A 7,036-nucleotide genomic window follows, 5' to 3' on the forward strand; every position below is an offset into this window, starting at 1 on the left:
AAAGGTAAACCAAGGGAATGGCCTAGTTTACCCCACAACCTAGTCTACAAAAGAGCAAAACCTTCACAACAGCAGCAGCTGGGGATTTTCTATGAGCCGTCAAATACAACTGGTAGATACAAATGAAAAGAGATCAAACTGTTGTCGCTGAACTTAATAATCCTATTGGCTGGTCATGAACAGAATTGGGCAAAACAGGGCGACGAGGACTACAACATTTGAGGAATTGCAAATGGGTAATGGAAAAATGTAGTGAGAAACTAAGAAGTGTGAGAACTACTCTGACATTCTTGGTGCCAAGAACATTATGGGAAAACGATCCATTGTCGTCTAATCATCATTTCACTGATAATGTGACCATTTCAATTTTGCTGAAAATGAGACATGGTTGTTAAACCTGCAATATCCATTACTGTCTAATTTCTTCTGAGCCCTGAACATAAAGAAATCTTTGTTTTGGTAAAATCAAGCATGTTGAATATACAAAAAAGTCATATTTCATCGATTTGTGTGTAATTTTGACTCCAGCTATCATTCAAAATTACATGACTGAACAGTTGCGCAGCAGTGCCACACTGCAGTCCCAGAATGTGTGAATGGGGTTTAAGTCAATGAAGACCCAAGGGGGAAATGTGAAAACATTTGGCTGCAAAGGTGCTGACAGAAAAGTTTAGGGAGGAGGACACACGAGTAAATTTGGCACAAATCTGAAGAGAGACAAAAGGAATCCCAAAGAGGTAAGCACGCATGTGAAAATCCTTTTTGCACATGTAGCGATGTAAACAATAGGACACCTATTCCTCTGACACTAAAACTACCTCCAAAGTGTGAAACACATGATAACTAGAACTTACGCAACACGTCACCCACATAAAGCATTACACTACACATTTAGATGATAAGACGTGTTATATAGGCTGTATCTCGACAGTGTCATATTGACTGTTTTGCACAGACATTTTGCAGTAAATACATAAATTCTTTTTTAACAGTACCACAGTGTGTAAAGACATGAAAACCAAGATAAAAAAAGCTAGCCCAATCCTTGTTTAAGAATTCAGACAGCTCATAAACTGGAAAGACAGAGGAATCTGTGACTCAATCCACTACTTTTTTGATCAAAAGATGAATTCCCTGAGAGGATTTGCCATATTCTGAATAGTAAATGTTAAGGACAATGTGTGTCACCTTGTGGCCTCCAAGTCACTGCATCCCTCAATCAGTTAGGTAAAATAGGATTACTTAATTGGCTTGCTTAGCAGTTTGGTGAAAAAAACAACTTCTGTGCTTTTATAAAACATAAAACTACAGTTTATAAGAGATATTTTTGTCCTTGTGGTAAACTGACATATCCATGTTGCCTGATATGATGGATGAATGAAAATTAATATAATTATTAAATGAACGAGCCACCTGATGAATAGTGTGGATAGTAAGGGTCAATGGTTGTTATGTAGAAAATGTTTTACGACGTTATAGTATGGATTAATATTAACTAGTCAGAGTTTTTTTGTTCATAACAAACATCCACAGTTTTTGATACTGGTCCTGTAAGTTGTCAACACTTGATGCTACTCAGCTTCTATTTGTGTGCGTTTGTAAGTCGAAACTAGATTTGGGGACAATTCAGAGACAGGAGGGGTTCCTTTGTGGAAAACCGAGGGGCTCATCTGGTGTCTCCGGGGTTGAAAGGGGGCTACAAAATGTGTGTGTGTGGCTATGAATAGAAAAACAGAATAGGAGGGCTGCATTGACAAGGGTGCTAAAAGGCTGTGTGAAGGCTGCTGGCTGGGGAACGAGGGACGACGACAGAGTGGGGGCAGGGAGAAATGAAATGTCCGTCAAATCACAATCAAAGAATATAACGGTGTGGGATCATCACTTTTGTTTTGCTCATGTGATGCTCATACACATCCAAAAACAACCATGCAGATACACAAAATAATGCAACACCATTTGTATATTTTAAGGCTAATATGAGTCTAAATGTAACAATCACAAACATTTTCTGTCTTTCTTGTTTTGAAGGAGAAGGGGAAAGAACCAAAAGCAAGAAACCTCAGACACGACGGGTCACCACAGAGTACCTGCAACTAACGTCCTGGGAGCGGGCCAATGGAAAGTCTCCTCAACTGACCAACGTCATTAGCTTATGATGGCAGGATAGGGTGTCCACAATGAAAGATGCATTAGTATGAGGAGAGAGAACCACACTCACTTTTCCTCTCTGAAGGCTCATTATGTCATTCTTTGCAAATGAAGGGACTTGGAATAAACGGGAAGAAAAGAAGAAACATCTCTACAGTCAGACAGAGTTCAGTTGGTCTTGACAAATTAGCGTCCAACAAAATGACAAACAGATTACGAGTCATAGTGTAAACCATCTGGGTTCAGATCATCTCAAGGTTTCCATTGGTGTTGTCTTTTTTGTAAGGTGTCAAATTACAAGCCACTGATTTACTTGTTACATACTGTACAGCACTAGAAATTGCGCCTGTGGAGCAAAGTAAATCGACAATTTCTAAAGCTACAAACTAAATATCACAAATAACATGACATTTTAAAGTCAATTTAGAATTTGTTTTTACAAATTTATTTGTAGAAGCTTAAATGATAATGAAGGTAATGACTAGTTAAAAAAACTATGGGTTGTTTTTGGAGAATATAGTTTGTGTAGTAGAATGTGGTGAAAAAAACATGGAGCAAGAAAGGATTCTCGTTTGTTTCATATTGTTTTGCCTCAGTTTAACACTAAAGAAACCCAGTGGAATTTTTCATCACTAGTAGGACAAATGTGTACGCATTCTTGCAGCTGGTTTCAGGCTATTCCGCTGTTTGAAATCCAAAGAAATGTAGTAATGTGCCAACAAAGGCAGTGAAGAAAAAGAGTAGTAGTAAAAAAAGTATAATTTTAAATATTAAAAGAAAAACAAGCTCTGCAAGGCACCTTGAATATACAACTACACCTGGGTCTGAAACTGGCCTAATTTTAGGTAAATTAAAGGACTAAAATGGCTGTTCCTTTGGGTTGTTAAAGCAACAATTCAAAAGCTGATTTTGGATTTCATTAATTGGCACAAGTATATGAAGCACCTCAAAAGTTGTTTAATTTAACCTCCGCCTAACAAAACATGTTCAGATCAGACCATCCTGCTGCCACCACCAGACATGCAGTTGGGCGCCTGACTCAATTGGTCATTCTTAATAGTAGCATATGCAGTGCTTTTGGTGCATCACTGTGCCAATCAATGTGTCAATCATTAAATGAGGGACAATACTCTTTCATAACTTTGTTATTATTAACTTTACTTTTCTATTAGCATTATTTTGCTTTGCTCTTCACTTTTTTCTTTGGATTATCTCTGTTCTCTCTCCCTTTATTCATATTGGGAACATAGCATTAAACTCAGAAAAGGGTTTTTCCTTTGACAGTGTGCCTTTGTCAGGTAAACTGATAAAAAAAAAAACCCAGTTGAACTGAAAAGGATAAAATATTAATAGTATGAGCAAAGCATCCAGTATAAGTAGTAGCACACTGTTTAAAAAAGAGCCCATCAAGAGCAGTAATACAATCAAACAGAAGCCTTTTAAAAGAACGTCTAATAGGATGAAATCCCAGTGACAATAAAAGCTACACCAGTGATTAGAGAAACCACATGCTGACACCTGATGAGCAAACTAGAGCAACTAGATAAGTTTGTATGGCCATAAAACATTATTTGCTCAGTGTCTACACTATTGTGTGACTTCCCGCATCCTTCCCGGAGAAATGAGTTGCAAATATAAAAAATGAGAGCAAATGGTGGCCCTTTCTGCACAGCAGAGGGAGAGGAGAAAAGGGGAGCTGTGGCTAGGTGCATTAACATACAGATAGAATAGGTAAAGAGTTTTAATGTACTCAGGAGGCTGGGGGGGGGGGGGGGGGGGGGGGGGGGGGGGGGGGAGTAAAGAGGGAATAAGCGGGAGGAGAGAGAGAAAGACAATCAGCAGGCTGGTGCCACAAAGGCATCCATGACCTTATCTCTTAGTTCACAGTGGGCAGAGGAAGAAATGAAAGGCCTACAGGAGGACAAAAATAAAAGTAAATGAAAGATGAGAGGGATGAAGATACAGTGGAAGAAGAAAATAGATAGAAGGAACTATGAAAATTTCAAAAGGAGGACAGGGATCATAATGAATGTGAGGGAAGTGGGGCAGAGTACGAATGTGGAGGAGAGTGAGAAAAACATTGACAGGGGCAGTGAGGAATACGCCACCTTGTCAGCAATGACGACCCGCATTTCAATACCAGAAGGAAGAAAAAGCTGTGTGTGGTTGAAAAATGAAGCTCCATAATATAGTGATGAAAGGATAGCAAAGTTAGAGTAACACTGATGCTTCCCAACAAATGAGAAAAAACAGCGAGAAACCCAGATTTGCCACTTGTCGACAGTACAACAAATCTTATAGGTGGAGAAACAATACAACAAATATGCTTTCTTGTAGTCTAAGATGGGCTATATGCTACATGTTGCATGCCTGCATCATTAAAGATAAAGTGATTCAGTCATACCAGCTTTTTCAGCTGCTCTGCACTCTAAAGAGTCTATATAATAATGCTGCTCAGATGTTAGGCAACAGAACCCACACTCAGGCAAGTAAAGCTTTTGTCATATGTCTCTGATTGCTTTTATTGCAACATAAAAAGGCAATAAGCATGAAGAAATTACCCCGAGAAAGTTAAATTTAGGAAGGAATGGACTCTGCTCATTGCCTTTATCTTAAGACTCTTAAATGTGCAGTGTTCTTGACGTCTAACAAATGTGTTAAATGACTGTCCTTCATAAAACCTCTGCATAGCACATTTATTTTAATATTTGAAATCCTGAATTGTTTACATAAATTTTTAACCCACTTGCCGTCTTCTTCCCTGCCTTTGTTGGTGCACTGCAGCATTTATTGGTGCATTACCGTCAGCTAGTACGCGTGCATGTGCGTCTTGCATAATATAAATAAAACTTGGACCCCTCATAAAACTGTTGCCCCGTAATGGTCTTAGTGGTCAAAGTCCTGTAGGGTGCTACCAACAAGGACCTAAGATCGTTCTTGCATTCTTCTTTTTATAAATTTAACCAACAGTGCCAGTCAAATTCAATGTTTAACAGACCATTAACAGAAATGTATATTTAAGAGGGTAACCAACTGAAAAGTTGTTGTTGTAATTCAAATTTTTTTTTGGTCCAGTCTGTGTGCTATACACAAAAAATTATGATATGCGCTGAACCACATGGTCGATGGTTATTTATTTTCTTTTTTCATTCTTCTTGACAGTTTGAGGACAACTATGAAGGACATTCTAGTTTGTTTCTTTGGCATTACAGTGTGTGTGTATATATATATATATATTTTATTTATTACAGAATTTTATCACTTATATTTAAATTCCACTTATAAGAAGCATTAGATAACAAGAGTTTACAGAGAGTCCCAGATCAATTGTCTTTGTATATTGGGGGATAAATTGTATTTTCATTGATGAAATAATGTAAACTGATATTTGTTGCAACCCCTTTTGTTAATTTTGGTTACTTTAAGTAATGGAGGATGCAAGAAATTACAACAACACACTGTAAAAAAAGAGCTAATAATCTAGTCTTGTCAAGTATTAATATTCTTCTTCATTCGAGTTCAGAGTGGGCATTCAGCCAGACTAAGAGAGACAAAGATGTAGAACTGATATTTGAATAAAACTAAAAATAACATCCTCTCCACTAGAACAATAGAACATCCATACAAATATTTATGATTGGAGTCAAAATGTCACTCAACACAAACAATGGAAGTTGTGTTCAAAGCAACACACCGCAAAGACAACAGGTCGAACTTCCCCAAAAGGAGTAGTGCGTGGTCTGTCTCTCAAGAGAAACACTTCTGTCTGGAGGAAAGAATTCCCAATGTGTGTCTAGACAACATTTCCCTTTACTCCTCCTTCCTGGTGTGAGACTGAGAACATACAATCTGTTAGCAGCTCTGCATTTACACCCTCCAGCCCTCCGTCCCCACAACACAAACCTCCAGCCCTCCTCTCTCTGTGGACCTAACTGTCGCTGTCCTTGGTCCTAACACAGAAACCAGAGTATGTTGCAACTCTTAAAAGGCAGTTTTTGCTAACTGCTGCGGCCTTGTGCTAATGCAAAAAAAGATCAAAGTCCACATTAGAAGGAAGGCATGTGGTGTGACTTGTATACCACTCAGACACACAGTCCTGTCTACTGGACCAGAGTTACAATGCAGAGAATCTAGGAGTTTTGGCACAGCTGCCTTATTCTCAGCCAGCGAGTCTCAGTCATGTCAGCCATTGAAAACCAACATTAGCAAACTTCCTTACAGCCACCTGAAATAACACACGTATGTACTATATTAGACTAGACGGTTAGGTTTTTCTTGCTAATACCTGTGTATATTTACCTAATAGTATCTTTAACACTGTCCTAATGCTATTAAATCAAAAAATTTACTTCAGACCTTCTTAACGCTAACCATATGCCTAAAGATACCCAATTCATTAGGTCTTAAGCTATTCACATTTTAAAAATCGAGATCTGAAAGAAATGTATCAATGTCCATCATCTATTGCCAGTCCAATTAGAAATTTCAACATTTCAGTGAGCACATTAAAACTATACCCTGTTAAAGGCTGTTTAATGTAACCAGAATAATACTAATGTTGTGGTAGCTACAAAATGGTACATATGCATGTGAATGACCAAAAGGGATAGGTGATGATGTCTGATAAATTGTAAAACAGACCTAGTGATTTACATTTGTGAATAAAAGCAAACAGTGATGGTTTCTCCATGTCTCTAATATGCAAATGAGACACAAGGTCACTTTGGTTAAAGCAAACTTTTAGGATTTGAATTATGTTTTGACAAGATGTCAAATGATAACTTTACATGGTGCTGGGCAAACTTTCTTACCGTTAAGTGCACAAAGACAGACACACATACATACACATTCACACCTACTTAAATAAGATTTCCTTTTGTCCCTTGCA

Source organism: Micropterus dolomieu, linkage group LG20 (assembly GCF_021292245.1).
Source record: "Micropterus dolomieu isolate WLL.071019.BEF.003 ecotype Adirondacks linkage group LG20, ASM2129224v1, whole genome shotgun sequence".
Taxonomy (NCBI): Eukaryota; Metazoa; Chordata; class Actinopteri; order Centrarchiformes; family Centrarchidae; genus Micropterus; species Micropterus dolomieu.